The 14,926-nt window shown below is 37.0% G+C and overlaps 1 protein-coding gene across 4 annotated transcripts in view; it reads right to left on the bottom strand.

The window, feature by feature from the left end:
- LINGO2 (leucine rich repeat and Ig domain containing 2) overlaps positions 1–14,926 on the bottom strand; it is a 1,194,892-nt gene that overhangs the window by 496,210 nt on the left and 683,756 nt on the right. For all 4 annotated transcript variants that reach the window (XM_081104245.1, XM_081104243.1, XM_081104244.1 and 1 more), the window contains one exon: positions 1,554–1,639. The gene's annotated coding sequence lies outside the window, so the exon portion shown is untranslated. The remainder of the gene's footprint in view (positions 1–1,553; positions 1,640–14,926) is intronic.

Here is a 14,926-nt window from a genome sequence, read left to right as displayed (position 1 = left end):
ATGAGCTTCCTACTGTTTTTTTCACTTTTTTCATGCCATTGGTTCCATATAACTCTTTGAAAATGCCTGGCCATTATCAATTTTCTTGCACTTGTTTCATGTGAACAATTTGGAATTCCAGCTTCTTGTCCCTTGGACCATAAACAAGATGTCTGGCTGTTTGTTGAGGTGGTATGGAATAAATTGAAACCATCTGGACTAGAGATGGAAGGTCTGGGCTTGCATGCTGGATCTGCCTCATACAGGGTGTGCAAAAGTAGGTTTACAGCTGTGAGTATGCGAAACACAGAGTTTATTCGTGTATTTTTATTTATTTACTATTGTACTATTTTCCATATGAACAACTGTAAACCTAGTCTTGTCCCACCCCGCATTAGCTCTATCAGTGCTATGCAGTTTACTGTCTGATCTATAGGCTGGTGTCACTGTGCAGATACTAACTGGGAGGGGTATAGGACTCAGAGAAAGCATTAGAAACTTTCAGACCCATTTCATGGAGTAATTCCATATCTGTAGAATAATAAAAAATAATTAAAATGTGGAGTTGTGTCTTTGGTGTCTGCTTTTTAATAATTTTATTTCTCTAGTAAGTAATGGTTAGTCATTCTACAAAAACATTGTCTGCAATGGATTAGAAATAACTGACACTTAACCACAGTCTGAGAAACACAGCTCCAAGACCTCCAGTGATCTAATTAGCCTCTGGGACCTTAATTTCTCCATCTGTAAAATAGAAGTAATGCTCCCTACCTCATCTTCCACAACGACTATGTGAATACTAAATACAAGTAATTATTCATAACTTATTTGCAAACTATAACACCTCATATACATATATAATTATACTTTAAGTAGCAATCATTTGTAAAATAGCATGGCATCTCAGCTAAAAAAGAAAAAAGTTTGTCATTTTCAGATATCCAATACATGTTTGTTGATTTTATGAATAAATATAAGAACAGAAACTCTGCCACCAGACACACCTGTCTCAGGGAGCAGTGTGCAATTTAAAGCAAGTCCAATAATCTGTCAATAGCAGTTTTTTCATCTGTAAAATGAGAGTAAAAATAGCTTCTACCTCTAAGGGTTGTATTCCATAAAATAATGCATTAAAGTGTTTAGCATTTAATACTTGGTTTTTAGAAAGTATTCAGTAAACAGTAGACTAATATCTTTAAACTCTTTTTCTATGTTAAGGAAACTACTCGATTCTTTAGATTCAATATTTTAGTTCTTAGGAAACGTCCTAACAAGATAATTATTATAATCTCCATTTTAAAATTTAAAAAAAGTAAGACTCAAAGAACTAAGCAACTTTCACAAGTTCAAATAGCTACCTTAAATCCATGACTGTCTAGAACAGACTGGTGACTTCCCACAGAATACCAACTCCCCAAGGTCTTTCAAGTAATGACAGTGAATTTCATAGGCACTGTCCTTTGAGAAGCACTCTTATTTTTGCTTGTAAATTCTGAGAATTGTCGCATAAAAAAAGATAACAACAGATTTAATGACATAGAAAAAGATACTGATGCATTACTTTTTCCACTTACCAGTTTGACTTGTTGGGGTCCTCATGCTGATGGTGGCCACTTTCAGTGTTTCACTCTGGGCCTCTTCGCACGACCCTATTTCAAAGCTGCAAAAAATATATATAAAAATAAAAATGATGCTTGCTTCTAGAAGGAAAAGGAATTCTAGGGACAAAATAGGCCAGTTTAGAGGCTAACAAGGGGAAAAATACATAAGTGAGGGCTTGGACCCACCAGAAGGCATACAGTCACAGTGGATAAAGAAAAGTCACAGAGAACTGGGAAGAAGGAAACACTTTCACAGAGGACAGAGAAATGACAGATGTCAGAAAGAGGAAAACATATTTTCACCAGAGACAGAGGAATGTTCCAAGATAAGGGGGAGAAAAAAGGAGGGTATCCAGTGAGTTTTGGAATTTGAAACTGATATTCCACAAAAGAGTAACCAATTAGGAGAGCACAGGGTCACCAAATGGGGGAGGGGTCCAATTAGAAGGGAGCATGAAGAGACAAAAAGCTACAGCTTATATAAACCTGAGACAAAGGGACATGACCTGAGACAAAGGGACATGAGACAGATTTTTAGGTTTTAGATTTTTAGGGTTTACTTTTTTTTTTGAGAGAGAGAGGGGGGGGCGCAGGCTTTTCCCATTTGGGGGCTCCTCTCAGGGGGTCCCTTTTGGGGACACGCATTCCCAGATGGAGATTGTATATGCTTCCAATAAACTTCTACATTTTTATTAAAGAAATCTGTTATTCCACTAGTTTATTCTTCAAACTTCGTGAGGACAACGGCCCACAAGAAGAAATGTCTGCACCCCGAACTCCATGTTTCAGAAGGATCTCTATATTAATGACCACAACAATAATAATTCAAATTTACATAGCACCAGCTTTATAAAGCTCTTTGAAAAACCAATCTGGATTAACCAACTTCACATATTCGGAATTTTGCAACCTGAAAGGAAGTACATTGTCATGTTTATCTTAAAATTCTTAGAACATGACCCAGGCATTCACTAAATTAATTCTTTTTCATTAAATAGATGAATGAATGAACTCATGTTCAAATATATTCATATATTTAAAGATTTTCAACCTTTGAATCCAGAAGGCAAAATGGTATTTTTTTTTTTATTGTAGATGAAAAAAAAAGGCCACATGCTAACCTGACTAGCAAACTCAAAGACCTAAAGTAAGCACAAAGGGCACAGACGGGTTTGGCTCAGCAGATAGAGCGACGGCCTGCGGATTCAAGGGTCCCAGTTTCGATTCTGGTCAAGGGCATGTACCTTGGTTGTGGGCACATCCCCAGTGGGGAGTGTGCAGGGGGCAGCTGATGCATGTTTCTCTCTCATCGATGTTTCTAACTCTCTATCCCTCTCCCTTCCTCTCTGTAAAAAATCAATAACATATATTTTTTTAAAAAAAATAAAGTAACCACAAAGGATGGTCTGAAATTAATACTTTAATGAAAAGCAGTGGGTAGTCACATTATAGTGTGTAGTCACATTATAGTGTGTAGTCACATCCTAGGCCAGTATCTTCCCTGACAAAGGTCAATCTTTACCTTAACAGAGCCTATTGTCTTTTTGCATCTAAGATAACTTGCCTGTGAAATGTCAGGGTAACTTGTAACTTCTCTTTTTCTGGACCCCTCAGGGCACAACCAAATGTGCCTGGGCACCAGTAGAGAGAGCATAAGTTATTTCATTGTTATCATTATCATGTTAATTGTTGACTGCTAACTATCCTGTACCCACCTGGGTAAAAGAAGTATGTGTCTATCATTTTACTTTTCATCCAATACCAGAGGTTTCCTCCCACCTTTGCTTTCTCCGCCTCCCTAATCTATCACCAATGGATTTTATGTAACACACTTACTTCTCCTCCTTTGATTGTAAGACTCCAGAGCATTATCCCAATACATTGAGATTCTGCTTCCTGGAAATTGTCTACAGTTTGGCTCAAATAAAGTCACAAAAATTTTTTACAGGTTTGAACATTTTTACGTTAACATTATAATGTTGCTTGCAGAGAAGGAGAAAACAGGCTTGAAAGAGGAAATATTTTTGCTGTGTCTAAACCTGCCTTTTCAAAGGTTAAGTTTCCACAGTGATGTCAACAGACAAGCCACAGATTAGTTCTTGTATTCTCAGTATTTCATAATTACATAAATCTGAAATGTGTTATCAAAAATAGTTACGGTCTACTTATACAGAAAAAATTAAATACAATCAATTAAAAGCTTGAACTACTGCTGAAGTAATTTTAATGTTGAAAATGGGAAATGAAACATTCTTTTCAGAATTACAATGTGACTTTTCCATTGTCATGAGGATCCTTTTCCTTCTAATGCTAATTCCCAACTCAACTCCAGTCATCCTCTGCAATGCCCCCAAAAGAGAGAAGGAAAAAAGAGAGAGAAAAATAAGTTAACACAAAAACAGTAAAAGCTATTCTAGGATTGTTTTCATTAACTCAGAAGAAGTGTAATAAAGTGAAATACTTTTTTGTTTTTCTTATTTTACTGAGATATGTATTTTAACATTGTGCAAATTTATGATGTACAACATATTAACTTGACATTACTGCATTCTTTGAATAATGATAATGTCAACCACATTCCTTTGAACCTCAAACTTATATACCAGATTATCTCCTTGACATTGCTGTTTCTGTGACCAATGATAATACTAATAATTATTTTGTTGCCAACAGTGTATCAGAAATTGTTCTTATCATTTTATAGACATTACCTATTTTCTTTTTTACATTTAAGCCTCATCACTCTTCACAAACAAGAAAAAATTGTGCTTGTTATCAGGGTTTTCCATTTATTCTAGAAGCTGGGGCAATATTATAGGATAGTCAATATATTTTTAAAAGGAGATATTGAGAAATTAAAGTGTATCCAAAACAAGATGACCAGAATAGTGAAATGTTTGGAAACATGCCTTGACAGCAATGTATCTGTCATTTTATGTATAAGAAAGCAGCGATGTTGAGTCTGAAAGATGCCCCACATCCTGGAAGGGATTCATAGCTCCCTCCTAGGGATGTGTGTTTATATAACTTCATAAATGCTATCTTATCTCATTAATTTAATAAATAAATAACATTAATGTAAATAATAGTAATAATTTTGTGCCACTTACTAATGTCCAGGAACTATATTACTACTTTAAACATGGCAAAACTGAGATTTAAATTAAGGTATGCTATTATTTTTATAATCAAGAGAAAATTAATATTTTTCTATGATGCAAGTAAATATCGTCCCTGATGAAAGACAGTTTATACAGTCGGTGATATTACAGAAGAAAACACAAGACAACCTCTATGTTATATAGTTTTTTAAAGGAAAATATTTAAGTCAAAATAAGTATTATTTTCAAAAGCATTGGAAAAATGTAAATTCTATAGTATACCAATTCTAGTCCTTGTTTCCAAAATTTAGTAAAGCGTTATTTCATGCTAAATGTTTCTTGGATTTACTGCTGATGGAAATCTGTAAGCATAAGTTTTATCACTTTTAAAAGGATAGAGAAACTATGACCAGATATTGAACAAAATATAATATTTAAAATGATGTACCCATTATCAAGGATATGCTTATTTCAGACATTTTCTGCCAAATTTCCAAATAGCAATATATTACATTAACATCTCTTCTAATTACATTAATGACATGGTCACCCATTGGTCATGCATAATATTGACATTGTTCCCATAATGAGTATCATTATTATACCATGTCTTAACTATTGGAACTATGACACACCACACACACACACACACACACACACACACACACACACACACATATATATATGGATTTTTTTGGAATTATGACTCTGATACACTTTGGGGAAAACTTAGCAGAGGCACTTCAAAAACAAACTTCCAATCCCCATACTAAATTACTTTTGTCTAGTGTGATAGATTATGATTTCATATGAGGTTCACTTAAATTTCCAAAGAGTTGAAATAATAATCATTGTAGGTTAATAGTGGTTTCACTTGATTCAGTAAGAAATCAAGAACTTTTAAGAGCCCTAACCGGTTTGGCTCAGTGGATAGAGTGTCAGCCTGTGGAATGAAGGGTCCCAGATTCGATTCAGGCCAAGGGCCTGTACCGTGGTTGCGGGCACATCCCCTGTAGGAAGTGTGAAAGAGGCAGCTGATCGATGTTTCTCTCTCATTGATGTTTCTCTCTCATTGATGTTTCTAACTCTCTATCCCTCTCTCTTCCTCTCTGTAAAAAAAATCAATAAGTATATTTTTTAAAAAAGAACTTTTAAGCACACAGACAAGTTAGAGTCTCTTTTCATAGATTCATATCAAAACAAGTTTAACAAACACTAAGCAGTGTTCTTTTTTATTTCATTATTTCTGAAGGCCAACCTATCATTTTCTTTGCCTGAATTTCAAATTCATGTTTGCTCACTTTTTTTTTGTAAAGAAACACTTACGTGACTCCACAGAATAAGGTATATTAACCCTGAATGTGTTTCCAAATCAATTATTCAGAAAAGTTTGTTCTTTTTAAAAGCAGATGGGGAAATGTTCAGGAAATTTCCGGTGAAAGACACAAGCCCTGGCCGGGTGGCTCAGTTGTTTGGAGCGTCAAGCCATACAACCAAAGGTGGCAGGTTCCATTCTGGCCAGGGCACATACCTGGGTTACAGATTTTATCCCCTGTTGGGGTGGGTACTGGAGGCAACTAATCGATGTTTCTCTCTTCTCTCTCTCTCTCTCTCTCTCTCTCTCTCTCTCTCTCTCTCTCCTCTTTTCTCTTTCCTTTTCTCTTTCTCTATAAAATTAATAAGCTTCCCTGCCTGGTGATGCTCAGTGAGCAGGGCACATGCCTGGGTTGTGAGCTTGATTCCCAGTTGGGGGCATGTAGGAGGCAGCCAGTCAATGATTCCCTCTCATCATTGATGTTTTTATCTCTCTCTCCCTTCCTCTGTATCTAAAAATCAATAAAATAAAATAAAATTAATAAATTTGTCCTTGTGTGAGGATAAAAAAAAGAAAAGGTAGTAAAGTGTTGGACTGAGAGTACCAGGCCCAGTAGAGGTTTTGAAGATCATGTCATCATAGTTTAAGAATGATTTGCTCATGTCAAGATAATTCTATCAGCTGTTGGTAGCTACCTGACTTATAGATATATTATGTAAGAAGAATTAGACAGCTTCAAATATTGACTTTGTGGTTTAAAACTATAGTGTTGCAAAGTATCCAAATCTCATGTTAGCTATATAAGTTTAGGACAGATAGATTTGTTTAATATAAAACAATTCCTCTTAGAAATAATACTATTTCTCCTTAAACCTATTACCTGCATTTGTCTAGATCTCCATTCCCACAGAGAAACTTGCTGATATTCCTTTCTCCAAAGCAATGGCTATCTTGATAAAGTGCTTTTTTAAAATATATTTTATTGATTTTTTACAGAGAGGAAGGGAGAGAGATAGAGAGTTAAAAACATCGATGAGAGAGAAACATCGATCAGCTGCCTCCTGCACATCTCCTACTGGGGATGTGCCTGCAACCCAGGTACATGCCCTTGACCGGAATCGAACCTGGGACCTTTTCAGTCTGCAAGCCTACGCTCTATCCACTGAGCCAAACCGGTTTCGGCGATAAAGTGCTGTTTAATGTGCTACAGGAATTTTGGAAATAGCTCTTGGATCAGACTAAATGAGTTCCAGTATAAATAAAGAAGCTGAGACACTGCAGATGGCACTCAGCAAGATATTGGTCTGACAGCTAGAAGGATGCTGCATGACCCTCTGCAATTGCTGTTTTATACTGACAGGTCTAATAAAATGAGTTCCATTGTGGAACTTGTGTTTACAATGAATTCTGTATTAAACATAAATATGAGCTTTGACTGCTGATTTCATGAAATGAAAAAAGACAAACTATAACTAAAATGGAAGTTTGAATCACATTGAGACTTCAAAATAACTGTTAAATATGTACTTTCTATTCTAATCAAGGTGAGGAGTGAAAGAGTATTCATATGATATACGTTGCCCTGCTGTGAACATTATATTCAATATACTGAAACATGGCTTTATTCTAAAACCTCTGTCACATTTTATGGTTTGATTTATTTTCTAACACTTTCAAAGCTGTAGTGCATTGAATTGCACTTGTTTCGTATAAGCCAACTTGAATATCTACTGTTAACCTAAAAAGGTTGGGAGACAAAGCTTTATTTTAAATATATTCCACTTCCTTCATGTAGACCAATGCAGACAGCATCCTGAAGAACTAGATGGTTTCACTGCCTCAAGAAACGCTTCTGATCTGGTGAGCTGGGCAGAGAGGAAGAGGGCCACCTCATGATGATGGGCTATATTCTATCCACAGGGTGGCGATATCCAGGGATCCAGTGTTAGTGGTGGCTTCCAATAGCATGATCTTTCCTAAAATGCTCTTTACCTGAGCGGAGTGAATGAGAACTGCTGAGCTAGATTTGGTTGTCATCCATTTGGGTTTGGCTCAAATGTGAGAGATAATCATGCAATTTTTAAGTCACAGGTGACTCAGGACATCCAAGCTAGCTCTCACTCAATATGGTGGCTTTTGTTGACCAGGGGCCAACACTACAGCTCCCTTGGCATCAACAAGAGAGCTGACACAACAACTCCAGCTTTTGGAGAAGTTTGTGTATATACAGTGGAAACCACTTCCTATATTTGTCACACATGGGTCTATGTTTGCCCTCTGGAACTACGACTCAGAAAATATGGGAACCTAGTTTCACATGGCAGGTCTTCAAATAATTGGAGGGAGCTATCAACCCCTTCCAGGGATGTGGGGCATCTTTCAGACTCAACATCGCCGCTTTCTTGGACATAAAATGACAGGTACATTGCTCTCAAGGCATGTTTCCAAACATTTCCCTATTCTGGTCATCTTGTTTTGGACACACTTTAATTTGTCAATATCTCCTTTAAAAACATATTGACTATCCTATAATATTGCTACAGCTTCTAGAATAAATGGAAAACCCTGACAATAAGCATAATTTTTTCTTGTTTGTGAAGAGTGATGAAATTTAAATGTAAATAAAAAAGTAAATAAATAAATAAGTCCACTTCTGAAAATTGGACAAAGGAAGAACTAACCATTAGAATATTAATGGACTAAAAATTCAACTCTAAACTTAGTGGCATTACAAAGTGGTATCTGAGAAAGCGTTGTCTAGAGTGTGTTGTCTGCAACACAGAGACGACACTTTGATCAGCTGGCTGAACTGTCTGTTAAAACTAAAAAACACTGGACACACTAAGAGGCATGTAAAGAACATCTGATAGAGAAGGAACCTGGGTCATGACTCTCCCCTCAGCCAGCTGAGTGACCTTAAACAAGTCACTAATACCTGTGGCTGCTGTCAGTTTTCTCCTTATTGCGATGGTGATTTCACATGCAGACTTGAGAAGATCATGTGCTCATGTAAACTATCATTTGCCCATGTAAGAGATTTTAATATTTTAAAACTACTTGCTTGTCAGGACTTCTATCTTTTATTATAATTCAGCCCAGATTTAAATAGTTTTACCTTCAATAAAAATCTGAGAAAACGCTATGCCAGTTCCCAAGTCTGCATTCACTTGTTGGTTTACCCAGTAACTTAGCTTTGTGCAAAATATGAGCATGGCATAGTGCTTGGTGATGTGAATGAAACAAAGGGATATAATTATAGATCTTTCCCTTGGAGAACTTACAGTCTAGTTAGGTAAATAAGATACTACATTTCAAAGCAATAAAATATGAGTGTCAAATGTCAATTACAAATGGTAATGGAGTTCAAGAAAGTGAAAGATCATCACAGCCTAGGGAGGTGGGAAATACTTCATGAAGGAGATTGAAGGAGACAGGGCAGTTGATGAGGTAGAGTTTTAATATCTGGGATAAGGGAGCATTTGTATACTTGTCAAAGTGATCAACTTTTAGATAAAGAGCCCTCTATTGTTCTAGAAACAATGCAGCTACTGTATATACAACTCTGAAACATATAATCACTGGTTAAGCATCAAAACATTAACAGGATTTCAGCAACCCCTTGTACACATGACATCCCACCCTGTTTAGTTAACAGGATATAACAATAACCAGGAGGTTTACCACCTCTATGGGTCTTGTCCAACATTGTAAGTATGAATGTCAGGAGATTTGAGAATAGGAGAAGACCTGATATCTACTTTTGTGGCATGAAATATATATTCAGGATTTATAATAAGTTTGTTGCCAAATAATTGCTATCACCAACTGGTATGGCAGAGGTTTCATGACAATAATTATGGGGCCAAGTGACAATATTCTTTTTTGACTACTTTTTGTGACAGGAGCAAAATCAGGAGCCTTCAAAATCAATTGATTCTAGCTGGTCTGGAAAGACATGACTTTAATATGGATGAGGAGAGCTGAGGATATGCTTCTGGTGCTGATTAGGAATCCAGCCTAGTTGAACCATTTCCAACAATCTGCTTGAGGGCAGCTCTAGTTGTTTTTCAGCCAAACAATCTTTTTAAGAAAACAGGCACTATGGTGACAAAATATTCAGTGATGTAACTATAGACCTGTTATGAGAAAGAGAGTATGGACATTCGTGTGTCATGAATGGCTGATGCGAAGTAATAGGTGCTCAGTAAATATTTCTTGAGTAGTTGAGTTTGATACAAAAGTAGAATTGTTTGTTTTGTATCCTTTGGAGAAGAGCTATATTTATTACAATCAAGAAATTATCCCTGGAAATTTCCTCCAAGCCCTTATCTCCCAAAAGAAAACACATATACCTATATAGGTATGTGTATGTCTGCTTGTGTGTGTGTGTGTGTGTGTGTGTGTGTGTGTGAGAGAGAGAGAGAGAGAGAGAGAGAGAGAGAGAGAGAGAGAGAGACTAATACCATTCCTTAGTATTCCCTCATGCACAGGGATATTTTCTTCTTTTATTATCAACTATGTGCTGGCCATATCAGATCTGCAAACAAATATACCTATAAGGTCACAAAAGCAACTTTGGATGATTCCCCTTTAACTTGTTTAACAAAACCCCAGGTTCCGAGGAATAAAATGCTAAGTAGAGTTTTTTAAAGAATAATGTAAAGAAATAATCTGTGGACAGGAGACCGTGCCTATAGTCATTCCGTGAGGAGTTGGAGCATAGTGCCAGACCCCATTTTGTGAGGTGCTAGTATTCTCTGCACGAAGGACACCGACTTAGCTGAGACAAAGAGAGGATCCATTCCACATGCTCAGGGCCAAGCAGAGGCAGGAGCAGTTCCATAGAAGGGTGACATCAGTCAACGTAATAAGAAGGCACAAGGTGGACCTGTCAGCAGCACACAGGCTAAGCTACAGAAAGTGGAGTTCTGCCTGGGGAACAAGCTTTGTTTCCTCCTCCCCGCCTTTCCAACTAGCAGGCGTCTTCTCAGAGCCCATAGGACATTGGGATCTTTTGATAAATGTTCTTTTGTTCTGCTTCTCCCACCACTGCTATGCGTTAGGGAATGCATTATAGAATAAGTTGGTATTCTGAATTTTTACCATCAGGTATTCCTGGAATGCTGGTAATGTGGTTTTGCATGAGTCAATCCTATTTGAAGATGGCTGATATTATTATTTTAGAAGCCACTAATTAAAATTTGGGTCATATGTATGATAATTATTATACATAATGTTTTAAGAAAATTTGTCTAAAATATTTGAAAAACAAATTTATGAGAGCTAATTCAATATAATCAATTCTCCCATGAAGCACCCTCTGCTCCTTCTCAACTCCTTTAAAATTTGCGGGAAATATCAAATTGCCCAGCAGAAGTTCAAGTAAAGTATATACAAATATCCATGATATACCCACAAGATAGATAAAATATAAGCAGCAGCATAAATCTTAATATTTTCTGTACTGTGAAAACACAGGTCTGGGATGCAGTTAGCTGTGCTCAGATTTGATCCTAATTTATTGCTGATGTGGTATACATGTTAAATACTGCTGCTGCAGCCATTAACTCAAACTTGTTAATTAGGGAGGGAAATGATGGACAATTTTTTCTGCTTAATTTACCAAGATTTTCTCAGTCAATACAGGTTAGCTATTTGATGTGATTTCTCAGCTGTTAAAATAACCCAAAGTATAAAAACAAAAATATTAAACAAAAGAGTCTTGGCCAGCGTGGCTCAGTTGATTGAGTGTGGTCCAGTGAACCGAAAAGTCGCTGGGGTCCCTGGTCTGGGAGTGTACAGAAAGCAACTGATTGATGCTTCTCTCTCTCTCTCTCTCTCTCTCTCTCTCTCTCTCCTTCTTTCCTCTCTCTTAAAAATCAATAAAAATAAACAAAACAAAGAAAAATTCACTATTACTCCTAAATTTCCAAAGTATACTCAAACACATGGTCTGAAATTTATGCTCTTAAAGCATGGCTCTGCAACATCTCTTTTGCATATCTATACATATTCCTCACCAAGTCAAACATCCTTTCTTCAGGTAAAGCTTCCTTCTACCTTTGCCTAGGGGATGTTTTTGAGTAGTGTAAAGCTATCTATATGAGACATGAGGGTGAGAACTATAGGTGCTGAAATATCAGTATGAACTCTTAAGATTTTTGTGCTTTTAAAATTTAACAAATAATACCATAGACATAAAGAAATATCCTTGGACTAAGAATTCTGATCAATGGCCAGTATAAAATCTGTATCTTAAAGATTCATGCCTTGATGATTTTCACAAGGGTGGAGAGAAATTGAATTCTCACACTACCTTGGGTTGTGTAAATTAGTTTAACTTTCTTAAAGGACAATATTCCAGATCTACCAAAGCTACCAGGTTATTGCTCATAATCTATAGTCAAATAATTCTACTTTAAGAAAATAATTCTATATTTTTTCACATATATTAAAAAATGTCTAGTTTAGAGGTACTAAACTTATGGGCCTGGGTGGTAGAGAACATTTTATGGACTTGACCCCAAAGTATCAAGGGAAGGAAAAGCAAAAACTAAATGAATGGGACTATATCTGACTGAAGAGCTTCTGCACAGCAAAAGAAATGGACAACAAAACAAACAGCAGCCAACCAGAAGGAAGATTATATTTGCAAACAGTAGCTCTGACAAAGGTTTAATTTCCAGAATATATAAATAACTCATAAAACTCAACACCAAACAAGCAAACAATCCAATCAAAAAGTGGGCAGAGGATCTGAAAATACACCTCTTCCAAGAAGACATGCAGCCAATAGATATTTGAAAAGATGTTCAACCTCACTGGCAATCAGGGAAATGCAAATTAAAACTACAATGAGATACCGCCTTGCACCAGTTAGAGTGGCCACTATCAACAAGACAAGCAACAACAAGTGCTGGAGAGGGTGTAGAAAAAAGGGAACCCTCATTCACTGCTGGTGGGAATGTAAACTGGTACAACCATTATGGAAAGCAGTCTGGCGATTCCTCAAAAAATTAAAACTAGAGCCACCATGCAACCCAATAACTCCACTCCTGGGTATATACTCGAAAAACTCAAAATCATTTATACACAAAGATACATGCACCCCTATGTTCATTGCAGCATTATTCACCGTGGCCAAGAGTTGGAAACAGCCAAAGTGCCCTACCATAGAGGACTGGATAAAGAAGATGTGGTACATATACACAATGGAATACTATACGGCCATAAGAAAGGATGAAATAGCGTGATTTACAACAATGTGGATGGACCTTAAGAACATTATGAGAAGTGAAATAAGTCAAACGGAAAAAGCTAAGAACTATATGATTTCACTCACATGTGGAATATAACATTGAAACTTATGAACACAAACAGCAGTGTGTTGGTTGCCAGAAGGAGGGGGGTGAGGGAAGAAAGGGGTCCTAATATGAGGTGACAGGAGAAGATTTGACTTTGGGTGGTGGGCACATGGTCCTATACACAGATTTTGTAAATTAGCAATCCACACATGAAACCTATATGTTGATGTTGACTAATGAATAAAAGCAAATAAATTTTACGACAATAAAATTAAAAAAGAAAAAAAAGCCTTATATATAAAACAAGCAAACAAAAAAACACAGACTTTTTAAAAATCCTTACCCAAGGACATGCTTAGAGAGAGGAAGGGAGAGAAAGAGAGAGAGAGAGGGAGAGAGAGAGAGAGAGAGAGAGAGAGAGAGAGAGAGAGAGAGAGAGAGATTAACCCACTGCATTGGTGAGTTAACCCACTGTATTGGTCTAGCTACAAATAATGAAAAACCCAAACAACTCGGACAGATAGGGACTTATTTTTCTCAAATCCCTTGGCCGGTTGAAATGCTCAAAGATGGATGTCTTTAAGGATAAGCAGCCCCTTTCCTCCTGATCCATAGTTTCTATGTTGTGGTGTTCTCCTGCTATACTTTCAAGCAATGATTTGCATTTCCAGACAACCAGACAAGAATTATCAACAGGAAAAAGGAAAAGGGCTTCTCTTTATGAGGTTGTATGATTGTTGGTATTTTCACCTTTGTTGTTTTTTTGTTGTTGTTTGTTTTGTTTTGTGTGTTTTTTTCCCCCACCAGAATGTAACACATGGTCATCTTTCTTTGCAAGGGGACCCAGGGAAGGAAGTATTTATGGCTGAAACATTGCATTGAAACTCAATATTGGAGTTCTGCTAGTAAAGATGACAAGTGAGAATGAATATTGGCTAGTGAAAGAGAGATGAGAGAGAGAGAGAGAGAGAGAGAGAGAGAGAGAGAGAGAGAGAGAGAGAGAGAGAGAGAGAAACATCAATCGGTTGCTTTCCCTATGTGCCCAGACCAGGAATTGAACTGGCGGCCTTTCAATGCAGGGGACGACACTCAACAAACTGAACCAGTCTGACCAGGCAGAAATTTTCTACACAGAGCTGCATTCCATTAGGTGCTATGTACCTCACGTGTGTCAGTGAGAATAGGTGGGATAGGGAACCATGTCTGACCCATCTTCATGAGCTACCCAGACTCTCAGTTCTAGTGTCTCGGGAGGAAAACTCACTATTCCAAATAACAGCAACACAATTAACTCATATGCTGAGAACTTGAAAGGTTTGTGCCGGCCTGTGGCACATTTTTAAAAATAATCCAAAATTACTGTAAATTAGGGGTATAATATAAATACTGTCCCCATTGTGATAGAGAATATACTTTTGGCGATCTGGAGCTGCATGATGTAGCTTCAGGTTACAATAAAACACCACACAGTCCTGCCAAGCCTAATTTTGTTGTTTTAAAAATCATTTTGGGTGTTCTCCAACATTTTACTAATTCCTGGCATACTGACAGCTGTTAATTATCTCCTCCGTTGGAGATGTGTGGATGGCTTCCACTAAAAAGACCCCTAACCATCAATGAGTCTGA

This window comes from Myotis nattereri (genome assembly GCF_964212035.1).
Source record: "Myotis nattereri genome assembly, chromosome: 12".
NCBI classification, from domain to species: domain Eukaryota; kingdom Metazoa; phylum Chordata; class Mammalia; order Chiroptera; family Vespertilionidae; genus Myotis; species Myotis nattereri.
The sequence above is the reverse complement of the archived record's forward strand: the minus strand, read 5'-3'. Positions and strand labels throughout refer to the sequence as shown.